The sequence below is a fragment of the Prionailurus bengalensis genome, chromosome B2 (genome assembly GCF_016509475.1).
Source record: "Prionailurus bengalensis isolate Pbe53 chromosome B2, Fcat_Pben_1.1_paternal_pri, whole genome shotgun sequence".
NCBI lineage: Eukaryota > Metazoa > Chordata > Mammalia > Carnivora > Felidae > Prionailurus > Prionailurus bengalensis.
In genome coordinates, this window is record NC_057349.1 from 35,261,256 (window position 1) to 35,274,343 (window position 13,088).

The following is a 13,088-nucleotide window of genomic DNA, read 5'->3' on the forward strand; positions in this document are numbered from 1 at the left end:
CTTTTGCTACCTTCCCCTCCTTGGTCCCAGCTCCGTTCTTAGACTGCATACGAACCTGATCGCTTTCTCATGTGACCAGGCTTCAAAGAGTTTATGAATGTTCATTTTTCTATTTTTTCACCTTTCCTGTGTGTTTGACATTTTTCATAACAAAAAGTTGTAGGAGATTTTGGGAAAAATTTCAATTTTTTTTTTCTTTTCCTTTTCTTTTCAACGTTTTTATTTATTTTGGGGACAGAGAGAGACAGAGCATGAACAGGGGAGGGGCAGAGAGAGAGGGAGACACAGAATCGGAAGCAGGCTCCAGGCTCCGAGCCATCAGCCCAGAGCCTGACTCGGGGCTCGAACTCGCGGGGCTCGAACTCGCGGACCGCGAGATCGTGACCTGGCTGAAGTCGGACGCTTAACCGACTGCGCCACCCAGGCGCCCCTTGGGAAAAATTTCAAATGAGTAAGTATTTTCTCTGTGAAATTGGCAAGGACAGGATATAGTCCTCGGGAAAAATTATTGGGCTTCTTGACAAAAACGTGACCACGACGTACCCAGCTCGTCAGACATTTATCAGGGGCCAGAGCGTGAGAGAAGAGCCAGCCAACTGCAACACTTATGTGACTGGTAGGAGCCTAAGACATAAACCCTTTCTCTAGGTTGTTGTAAGGAGTATTTGAGACCATGTCAAAGAAAGCACAGGCTGGGCCAGACACACAGAAGGTGCTACTGAATACCATCAATTCTCATTATTCGTGGTAGCTGTGTTCTAGAAAGTGGCTGTGAACCCTGGACCACCTTGCTTCTAGGGGAATACGGGTTCCTACAAGCCTCTGGTTACAAACTTTCCATGTGTTTTTCTGTTTAAAGACATCTATTTCTTTTTAATGTTTCTCTATGAATTTTGAGAGAGAGAGAGAGAGAGCAGGGGAGGGACAGAGAGAGAATCCCAAGCACTCTCCTTGCTCAGCATGGAGTTCCATGCAGGGCTTGATCCCACAAACTGTAAGGTCATGACCTGAGCTGAAACCAGGAGTCAGATGCTTAACGGACTGAGCCACCCAGGTGCTCCAAGACATCTCCTCCCCCACCCCCCAAGACATCTTTTTTTTTTTTTTAATTTTTTAAACATTTATTTATTTTTGAGACAGAGAGAGACAGAGCATGAATGGGGGAGGGTCAGAGAGAGGGAGACACAGAATCTGAAACAGGCTCCAGGCTCTGAGCGGTCAGCACAGAGCCCGACGCGGGGCTCGAACTTACAGACCGCGAGATCGTGACCTGAGCCGAAGTCGGACGTTTAACTGACTGAGCCACCCAGACGCCCCCCAAGACATCTTATTTAATGTATATATTAACTCATTCACATTGAGCTCATGGCCAATAGTCCTGTAACTCACACCTGAGGGAAGCTTATCTAACACATGTGTTTTCTCCATGAGGCATGGTCACTTAGGGACACTAGACAGCACCTCATCACCACATTTGGGGCAGTTTTAAACAACAATGTCACCAACAAAGAGCACAAAAATGGCAACACCTAAGCGGCTTGGTTGGTTGAACATCGACTTTGGCTCAGGTCATGGTCCCATGGTTCGTGAGTTCGAGCCCCACATCAGGCTCTGTGCTATCCGTGCAGAGCCTGCTTCAGATCCTCTGTCCCTCTCTCTCTGCCTCTCCTCTGCTCATGTTCTCTCAATCAAAAATAAATAAAATTTTTTTTTTGAAAAGCACAAACGTGTGAAAAACACAGCACTAAATATATCACAAATACTGATTCATTTTGTTTTGTTTTGCATTTAAACTTTCTTTCATATATTTCGTTTCTTTGGAGAAACATGAGGTAGGCAAGGGAAATGATAGCTCCCCCTTTTTGTTTTGTTTCTTTTCTTTTTCTTTTTAAAATAATTTCTACACCCGACCTGGGGCTCGAACTCGATCCTGAGATCGAGAGTCACATGCTCCCCTGATTGAGCCAGCTTGGCGCCCCAAGGGCAATGGTCGTCTCCCCACTTTATAAATGTTTAGAGTGACAAGGCTTGAGTGTCAGAGATAAGTCTAGTGCCAGGATTTTACCCTTCTGTCCCAGGACTTGTCCACCACAAGTGTGTTTTGGTTTCGGTTACCACAAAGTGTCATTATTCAAGCCTACTCAACTGAATTTTGAAATCTTTATATTTCCAGTCATCTAGATACTCAGTGAAGGAAGTCATTTGTTTCTGCAATGATTTATTTATAGCAGTATGGACTCATGGGTATTTATTTTGTGGGTTACAAAAGCCAATACGATGGTTACTTATTTTGTGGCTCAAACCTTGACCCCACCTTGACCATTGAGAGTGCTTTCAGGTTGGTTCTCGTGTCCTTTCCAGGAACTCAGGTGCTCCAGGCTCATCTGGTGCTTTCCCTTCCCAGCCCTGGAATCAACCACTTCTCCAAGGAACCTTGGTTTCTTTCCCTGAAGAAAGGCCTTGAAAAAATAAATCTGGGCGCCTGGGTGGCTCAGGCGGTTGAGTGCCCAGCTTTCAATTTTGGCTCAGGTCATGACCCTAGGGTTGTGGGATTGAGCCCTGAGTCGAGTTCCATATTCAGCATGAAGCCTGATAGAGATTCTCCCTCTCTCTCTCTCTCTCTCCTCCACTCTTCTCCCCTGCTCATGCTCTCTCTCTCTCAAATAAAAAACAAAATCTTTATGGGGTATCTGGGTGGTGCAGTTGGTTAAGCGTCCGACTCTTGATTTTGTCTCAGGTCATGATCTCAAGGTTTGTGAGATCGAGCCCTGCGTCTTGTTCTTCTATTGACAGTGTGGAGCCTACTTGGGATTCTCTCTCTCCCTCTCTCTCTGCCTCTCCCTTACTTTCTCTCTCTCTCCCTCAAAATAAATAAGTAAACTTAAAAAAATCTTTAAAAGCAAAATCTGGGCCTTAGATGTGCTCAGTTGCTACTGGGGTGTTACTGCTTCTATACCTTCTCAGGGGTCAGAGCTAGGACATACATGTATACATACTCATCCATGCATGAGCACAGATCTGTGTTTACTTCTGTATCTATCCGGGATACCGATTAAGGAGCACTTTTTTTTTTTTTTAACGCTTATTTATTTTTGAGAGAGAGTGAGACAGAATACAAGCAGGAGAGGGGCAGAGAGAGAGGGAGACACAGAACCCGAAGCAGGCCCCAGGCTCTGAGCTGTCAGCACGGAGCCCAAGGCGGGGCTCGAACTCAAGAACCGCGAGATCATGACCCGAGCGAAGTCGGACGCTTAACCGACTGAGCCATGCAGGTGCCACTTAAGGAGATTTTCATGAAGGTCGTTCCTGTCTTTACAGTGTAGTATATAGTAGGTTTACAATAAATATTTTCTGATTTGAATTGCATTAATTAGATAATTAGAGAACAATGTGATGCAGAAAAGTGTTTGAAGATTGAAAGAAAGCAAGATAAAGGAATTTTTGTCGACGGTGACATTGAGGGGGCCCAGGCTTGGGGGTGCCTGGCCGGCTCAGTCTATAGAGCATGTGACTCTGTCAGGGTCATGAGTTCAAGCCCCACATTGGGTGTAGAGCTCACTTAAAAAAAAAAGTCTGAAGGGGCCCAGTCTTGGATTCAGAGATCTGAGTTCTAGGACCAGCGCTTGCCATGTATAGCCCCAGGACCTTGAGTCAGTTACCTAACCTCTATGAGTCTAAGTTTCCCCGTCAGTTAGAAGGGGGAGCAAGTGGGCTAAATGATCTTTAAGATTTTTTTTTCAGCTTGGGAACACAAAACATCACATTGCTCATTTGCTTAAAACCTCTCGTAAGGACAGGAAGTTTCTCTCTCTCGCTCCCTCTTTTTAATACAATCCATCATAATGAGTGTCATTTACAATATGGCCTGGGGTGTGTGTATAAGCACATGTACACATAGGAACACATACCCATGCATATATACACACACACACGTATGTGTATTAGGGATTGGTCTGAGATAACGTACTAGAAATGTTAGCGTGCCTTCAATAAGATAGATGTTAACTTCTCTTTCACATAACTTGACTTCTCTTTCATAATCTGGGGGTATGCTTTTCAGGGCACTGACACACTGAACACATACATAGCTTCTAATTCTGGGCCTAAAGTGGCTGCTCCAGTTCCTGCCATCATGTCTGTATCCCAGCCAGTGGGAAAAGGGAAAGACAAAGAAGTCCATTCTTTTTTAGGAGCATGACTCAGAGGTGGCACTCACTACCGTGCTCACACTGCACTGGCCAGAACTTACTAACATGGACCCACCTGACTGCAAAAGAGGCTGAAAAATGTAAATTTTTCAAAATGTTTATTTAATTTTGAGAGAGAGAGAGAGAGAGCAAGAGCGGAGGAGGTGCGGACACAGAGGGAGACAGAGGATCCAAAGTAGGCTCTGTGCTGACAGCAGAGCCCCACGTGGGGCTCGAACTCACAAACCGCGAGATCGTGACCTGAGCCAAAGTTGGAAGCTCAACCGACTGAGCCTCCCGGGTGCCCCAAGGCTGGAAAATGTGGCTTTTAGCTCGGCAGCCATGTGCCAACACTTGGGGATCCGATATTAAAACAAAGAGGTGAATGGGTTGATGGAAACTTGTGGCATCTGGGTCAATGTGTATAAATGAGATAACAGTTTCACAAAACGGTACTTACTCTTTTTAAACAATTTTTTTAGATGTCCCCTTTATTTATTTTTCTACGTAGTCTCCACCCCCAACGTGCACCTCGAACTCACGACCCCCAAGACCAAGAGTTGCGTGCTCTACTGACTGAATCAGCCAGGCACCCCTAGAAGGCTGCTTACTCTTCACGCAAAGAGTATTGTGTCTGTTTATTCTCGTCTATTCCACTCAATTTTCTTTTCATTTTTTTTTAAAATTTTTTTAAATTAAAAAAAAATTTTTTTTTAACGTTTATTTATTTTTGAGACAGAGAGAAACACAGCCTGAACGGGGGAGGGGCAGAGAGAGAGGGAGACACAGAATCGTAAGCAGGCTCCAGGCTCTGAGCCATCAGCCCAGAGCCCGATGCGGGGCTCGAACTCGTGAACCACGAGATCGTGACCTGAGCTGAAGTCGGACGCCCAACCGACTGAGCCACCCAGGCGCCCCAATTTTCTTTTTCATTTTTAAAAGCACTGGTCTTGACCTACCTACCTGATTTCACATACTCAGATGGGTTACAACCCTCAGCGTGAGCAACGCTTTCCCAGAGCACAGTGCAAATGCCTTGGCACAGTGCGGTGGTCTCTTCAAGACACGGCTGCCACTCGCTCTGCCACCTCCCTTCTGGCTGTTGCCACGAGCACAGTGGCAGCCCCGCGGAGCTCCCACACCCTCAGACACATCATCATGTTCCCCACCTCCTTGTCTTTGCACTTGGCTGTTCCCTCCATCTGGGATGCCTTCTGCCCTTCCCTCAATCTTCGCCTACGCCAACCCCCCCTCCCCCCCCGACTATCAGCCTGGCAAACCGTCTTCATTGTTAAAAGCCCAACTCGTATGTCTCCTCCTCTAAGAAGCCTTTTCTTACCTGTAAGTCCCCTGCAGGGCTGGTACCTCCTTTGGTGGTATCTCTGCTTCCCCCCTGCGTAGAAGCCACTTCTTGTCCCGCTTCACAATTAATGTTCTCAGCTGTCACCTTCCCCTCCTGCCTGTGAGCCCCTCAAGGGCAGGAGGGCAGGTCTCATTCATTCTTCTACGACCAGTACCCTTCTCAAGGACCAGCACAAAGTCCAGGTACAATGCACATTTGCCAAACTGACCAGAAGATCTTCCGATCTCTTTTGGAGGAAGGGAAGCCTGACCTGATCCCCTTAGGCTGAGTTACTTGTGTCTTTGCTTTGCACTCGGAACGCCTTCACGGAGCCTCACACGCTGCCTGGATGGGATCAGTTGCAGAGACTCCGGAGCCAGGTTGCCTGGGCTCAAATCCCAGCAGTGTACTCTCTGCGTTAATCTAGAAGAGAGCCTTAACCTTCCCGGGCCTTGGTTTTCTCATCTGTGAGATGGGGAGAACAACGTGATTTATTTCATAGCATTGCTGTGAGAATCAAACGGGTTCGTTCATTTGGACCACTGCCTAGGAGACACTCACCTAGCCTTAGTTATCTGGTCTATCCGTGCATTTCTCTCCGCTGGACGTTCGGCACCTGGAGGGAAGCCCTCTATCTCCCTTGGTGCTTTCTGTACAGGCTTGCTTAGAGTCGCCCGCCTTAAATGTGCACTTTAATTGGCAAATCACCTGGAAGTTCAGACCAGTGTCGTTTCCAGGTCTGGTTAGCCTGTGGGAATTGTGATAAAGGGCAGGTTAATGAATATCTTGCCAAGTATAACCTAACTCAGGGAAAGATGGCCAGAGGAAACCAAGCCTGCAGCATCTACTCACATTTTTTTAGCCATTCAACAAGCGTGGCAGACAAAGGAAAACTTGTGGACTTGTTTATTAAGACTGCCAACAATTTTTTAATGTTTACTTATTTTTGAGAGACAAGAGTGTGAGCAGGAAGGGGACAGAGACAGAGGGAGACACAGAATCCGAAGCAGGCTCCAGGCTCCGAGCTGTCTGCACAGAACCCGCGCGGGGCTTGAACCCGCGGACCGCGAAATCATGATCTGAACCCAAGTCGGATGCTTAACCGACTGAGCCACCCAGGCGCCCCTCGACTGCCAACAATTCTTTGACCAAGTCTGAACTACCCTGAGGGAGTGAGGGGGAAATGTTTTGTTACAAGCGTGGAGTTGGCTGGGAAACCGTGGGCAGAGGTAGACAGGTGCTTGTCTGCCCGAGGGGCAGAGCCGGGCCTCCCAAGGATCGGGATCAGCTGCAGGAAACTGGAGACCCCCACGGGTATTTGAGGCAGGAAGGGATTGCATATAAGGAATCGGTTCCTTCACAATCTTTGGAAGGGTGCAAGAGGTTTCGGGCTGGGCCTCTGGGATGACTCCCGGAATAACAGTGCTGAACCGCCCCACTGGGAGAGCGGTTGTCGTTGCCCCCTCGTTAAAGTGGGAAACAGGGGCCACCCTTGGAAACACCACAGCTGTGACCCAGAGATCAGGAAGTTACAGCAGATACCAAGGCTACTGACCAAACCCTGGAAGGTGGCTGCAGAGAGAGAGGGTTTCCCCACATTACTCCATTGCCAGTGGCAAATCAATGGCGGCAGGAGCATGGCCTCTGCCTCACTTCTGGTATATCTGAGTACAGTTGACACGGCACGTTTAGTTTCAAGTGTACAACGTAGTGATTCGACAAGTTGATACACTATGCTGCGCTCATCACAACATCGCTGCCGTCTGCCATCATAGATCGCTATCACAATATCGTGGGTTCTGGTCCATGGGCTTTTTGTTCACGTGACTTATCCATTCCGTGACTGGAAGCCTGTATCTCCCACTCCCCTTCACCCATTTTGCCTGACCCCACACCCTCTGTCACACTCCTACCTTCTCAAGTTCACACTCCGTGGCCAGTCTCCAGGACTGTAGCTGCAAGGGAGTCTGGAACGTTGGGTGTTAGGTTTCCGCTCTGAGACACAGGGAGGCACGCCAGAGCAGTTGAAAGGAACACAGGACCAGTTGAGCCGCCATATCCTCCAGGCTGTCACCCGCTGTGCTCTAGTCACTGGCTTTTTGACTGGTCTTCGCACACACTAAATTTGCTCCCCCTGCTTAGAACTTTGCATTTGCTGCTCCCTCTGCTTGGAACGCCCTCCCCACTGATTGTCCAAGTCCTGTTAAGCATCACTTCTCCAGAGAGACATTCCTTACTCGGAGGCCTCCTAGATGCCCCCCTCCACTGGGTCTTGGACCTGTTCCTGAAACATTGAATCATAAGAGGCTGCAATGCTAGGACTGGCTAAGTCTCACTATCTGGGATGAAGCTCTATCACGTCACCTCATTTCATGTTCTTAGCACCCATCACTAGCTGAAATCATTATCATTATTTTTTATTTTTTATTATTATTTTTAAATTTATTTTTGGGACAGAGAGAGACAGAGCATGAACGGGGGAGGGGCAGAGAGAGAGGGAGCCACAGAATCGGAAACAGGCTCCAGGCTCCGAGCCATCAGCCCAGAGCCCGACGCGGGGCTCGAACTCCCGGACCGCGAGATCGTGACCTGAGCTGAAGTCGGACGCTTAACCGACTGTGCCACCCAGGCGCCCCTATTTTTTTATTTTTAAATATTTTATTTGTAAATAATCTCTACACATAACGTAGGGCTCGAACTCAAAACCCCGAGATCAAGAATCGAATGTTCATCCGACTGAGCCGGCAGGGTGCCCCTGAAATTATTGTATGTACTTGCATGTTCACTTGCTTATCCCTTGTCTTCCCTCCTCAGAATGTAAGTTTCATGAGGAGAGGAACTTTATCTGTTTTCTTCTCCCCGAAGCTCCAACATCTCAAACACAACCTGATGTGTAGCATAGCATGTGCTTAATAAACATTTGTTGAACGAACCACTGAGAAACAGAGATAACATAGCACTTTGCACTTACCTCCATTACCCAATTTATCATATAATGTTGTAATAACTTCCTCACGTGTCCCTCTTCTTTTTGTTTTTAATTTTTTTAATGTTTATTTATTTTTGAGAGAGAGAGAGAGCGTGAGCAGGGGAAGGGCAGAGAGAGAGGGAGACACAGAATCCGAAGCAGGTTCCAGGCTCCTAGCTGTCGGCACAGAGCCCGCCACGGGGCTCAGACTCACAGACCGGGAGATCATGACCTGAGCTGAAGTCGGACGCTCAACCGAGCCACCCAGGTGCCCCATCTTTTTTGTTGTAGTTGTTAATGTTTATTTATTTTTAAGAGAGAGAGAGAGACAGAGTGTGAGCAGGGGAGGGGCAGAGAAAGAGAGAGAGAGACAGAGACACAGAGTCCGAAGCAGGCTCCAGGCTCCGAGCTGTCAGCACAGAGCCCAACGTGGGGCTCAGAATCACAGACTGTGAGATCATGACCTGGGTCCAAGCCGGACGCTTAACTGACTGAGTCACCCAGGTGCCCCAACATGTCTCTCCTTGATTCACAGCCAGGACTGCGTCTCATTTTTCGTTTTTGCCTCACTTCTCACACAATGCCCCAGCATATAGTTGGCAAACCATGCATTTTGGTGACTGAATAAATGAAATGAAATGAAATGAAAGAAAGAACCCAGCAATTGCACCACTAGGCATTTATCCAAGGGATACGGGTGTGCTGTTTTGAAGGGACACATGCACCCCCATGTTTATAGCAGCACTATCAACAATAGGCAAAGTATGGAGAGAGCCCAAATGTCCAGCGACAGATGAATGGATAAAGAAGATGTGGTATATACACACAATGGAGTATTACTCGGCGATCAAAAAGAATGCAATCTTGCCATTTGCAACTACATGGATGGAACTGGAGGGTATGATGCTAAGTGAAATTAGTCAGAGAAAGACAAAAATCATATGACCTCACTCATATGAGGACTTTAAGAGACGAAACAGATGAACATAAGGGAAGGGAAGCAAAAATAACATAAAAACAGGGAGGGGGACAAAGCATAAGAGACTCATAAATACGGAGAACAGACTGAGGGTTACTGGAGGGGTGGTGGGAGGGGGGATGGGCTAAATGGGTAAGGGGCACTAAGGAATCTACTGAAATCATTGTTGCACTAGATGCTAACTAATTTGGATGTAAATTTTTAAAAATAAAAAAATAAGGAACAAAGAAAGAAAGAAAGAAAAGAAAGAGAGTGTTTAGGAAGCATAGGTGTGTTCCAGGATGGCCAAAGGTAGGGAAGGAGGGTGGTTAGTTATTTATTTTTTATTTTTTATTTTATTTTATTAAAAAAAATTTTTTTTTCAACGTTTATTTATTTTTGGGAGAGAGAGAGACAGAGCATGAACGGGGGAGGGGCAGAGAGAGAGGGAGACATAGAATCGGAAACAGGCTCCAGGCTCCGAGCCATCAGCCCAGGGCCCGACGCGGGGCTCGAACTCCCGGACCGCGAGATCGTGACCTGGCTGAAGTCGGACGCTTAACCGACTGCACCACCCAGGCGCCCCAGTTATTTATTTTTTATGGTAGGCCCCATACCCAATATGTGGCTTGAGCACAGGAACCTGAGATTAAGAGTTGCATGCTCTGGGGCACCTGGGAGGCTTGGGCAAGCGTCCAACTTCCGCTCAGGTAATGATCTCACAATTCGTGAGTTTGAGTCCCGCATCGGGTTTTCTACTCTCGGCACAGAGCCTGCTTCGGCTCCTCTGTCCTCCTCTCTGTCTGCCCCTCCCCTGCTCATGCGCTCTCTCTCAAAAATAAAGAAACATTAAAAAGAAAGAAGAGTTGCATGGTCTACCGACTGAGCCAGCCAGGCGCCCCAAGAGGGTGGTGACTGTACAAGGGTGACACAATGCTAGAAAAAATCGCCTCAGTTCGTCCAGAAAACGCAAGCGATCCCTGGGTCGGACGGTAGAGCAGGTGGGGTGGGGCCGAGTTCAGGGTGGCTGGCGGGAGCTCAGCCTGGGCAGAGGAAGAGGCAAAGAGCTAGGGAAGCTTTGGAGCTGCAAAGGTTACTTTCAGAATTGAGAGGCTTTCTAGTTGCTTGGGCACTTTTTATACTTGCTTCCTCCCAATCCCTCTGAAAAGGATCATCTGTTCCCCTAAAACTCTGAGAAGCAGGACTGCTCAAGTTTCATTCTCCGCGTCATTCATAGACTATGTCTTGTCAGTGTCATGCTGTTGGGGCACGAGAAAAACCAAGCATCCTATTTTTATTTTATTTTAAGATTGTGTTTATTTGTTTAAAGATTTTGTCTTATTTATTCTTTTATTTGAGAGAGAGAGAGAGAGAGAGCCAGAGGGGCAGAGAAAGAGAATCTTAAGCAGGTTCCATGCTCAACATGGAACCCGACAAGGGGCTCGATCCCAGGACCCTGGGATCATGACCTGAGCCAAAATCAAGAGTCAGATGCTCAACCAACTGAGCCACCCAGGCATCCCTAAAGATTTTATTATGAAGTAATCTCTACACCCAATGTGGGGCTCGAACTCACAAACCTAAGGTCAAGAGTCTCATGCTCCACTGATTGAGCCAACTAGGTGCCCCCAAACATCTTTTAAATAAGATGCCCTCTAGTGTTGCCCCTTTGGGGATGTATTTCTGAAGAGGACAGGCAGTGTTGGTAGGAGTCAGAAGCAAATTTTAGAAGAGCATAAAGCCTGGGCATTTCTTTGACCTTTTTATATCTTTAACATGTAAGTTATTTTTTTATTATTATTTATTATTATTTTTTAATGTTTATTTATTTTTGAGAGACAGAGAGAGATAGAGCATGGGTGGGGGAGGAGCAGAGAGAGGGAGACACAGAATCTGAAGCAGGCTACACGCTCCGAGCTCTCAGCACAGAGCCTGATGCAGGGCTTGAACCCACGAACCGTGAGATCATGTCCTGAGTCGAAGTTGGATGCTTAACCAACTGAGCCACCCAGGAGCCCCAATATGTAAGTTATTTTTGACCACCAGCAAATAATCGTTTGACTCAGCCGTTACATGTTCACAAACATGAAGACCACACATTACAAATACAGATACATAAATACACACACACAGAAACACAACATACACAAACACACACGAGCATTCACGTACACAAACACAGATACACAAACACACACAATCACACACACAAACACATACACAGAAGGCATTTGTGAAAACTATTTCCCAGGGAAGAAAATCATAATTCGCTTATGAAAATAAGAAAGTAAGCATTTTTTAAAAGTTTCATTTATTTAAGTGATCTCTATAGTCTACCTGGGGCTTGAACTCACAACCCTGAGAGCAAGAATTGCACGGTCTTCCAACTGAGCCAGCGAGATGCCCCAATTTTTAATTTTTTTTAATGTCTATTTATTTTTGAGAAAGAGAGAGAGAGAGAGCATAAGTGAGGGAGGGGCAGAGAGGGAGACACAGACTCCAAAGCAGGCTCCAGGCTCCGAGCTGTCAGCACAGAGCCCGACGTGGGGCTCGAACTCACGAACCGTGAGATCATGACCTGAGCCGAAGTCGGACTCTCAAATACTGAGCCACCCAGGCGCCCCCACGTGCCCCAATTCCAGGATTTAAACAAGTTATTTTACTAACAACTGGTGAGGGGATGGAAGAGAAGAGAAAGGAAGCTGAGGCGAGTTTCGCCGAGCCGCTCACCCACGGGAAAGGCTGTCTTGAGAGTCAGGGCCTGGCTCTCAGAGGCCTTCATTAACCTCTTGTCCGGTGTGCAAATGAATTGGAAAAAACAGCAAAGCATCAGACGATACGTAGAGACTGGTTGTCAGGAGAGACCAAAGAAAGGGAAAAAAGAGCTTTGAAGGCTGAGGACAGTAGCAATCAATGTGGGCAGTTCTAGGGGAAAGGAGGCAAACGAAATGGAAACCTAGATCCTGGGGAAAAAAGAAGCCAAACAGATGGAAACACTGACACATCTCGAAACAGATGGGGAGAAGTGGACGCAGAATGAAGTCTGTAGGACATGGCTGCTAGGGGAAACTTGGAGTTATAGGTGACAGCAATGAGGTGGGAACGGTGCTCAGAAATATTCAGTGGTTGTGTACTTAAGAGCAAACGCCTTCTGGGAGCAGCCAGCAGAGGCCGTGGGAAAAGGGGAGACCCTCTTCTCTCTGGGGAAGTTCATGTCTGCTTGCTTCCTCCTGACACCATCATCTCCCACACAGAGTAGCTTCCTTCACGCTGGGGTAGCTCTACTGTCCCAGGGTGTCTGCACCTTCTCAGGCTGCCCCCTTTCCTTTTCCTCCCCTCCCTTCTCAGGGCTCTCTTCCAGCTGCGGCTTAAATGTCTCCTCCTCCAGGAAGACTTCCCTGATTCTCCAGTCTCCAAGAATTAGGCCTCCTCCGACGGTCCCCCCCAGTGCTTCCCTCAGCACCCATCTTATGGATCCAAATGGCCCTGAGTGACTCAGCCCTCCCGAGGCTGTCAGCCTCTTGAAATGTGGGCTGTATCTTACTTTCTAGGGTATTCCCCAGTTCCTAGCTCAGGGCCTGCTACCAGGGTAAGTGGGTTACAGAGGGAGGGAGTGGGGAGGGGCTGGGTTCC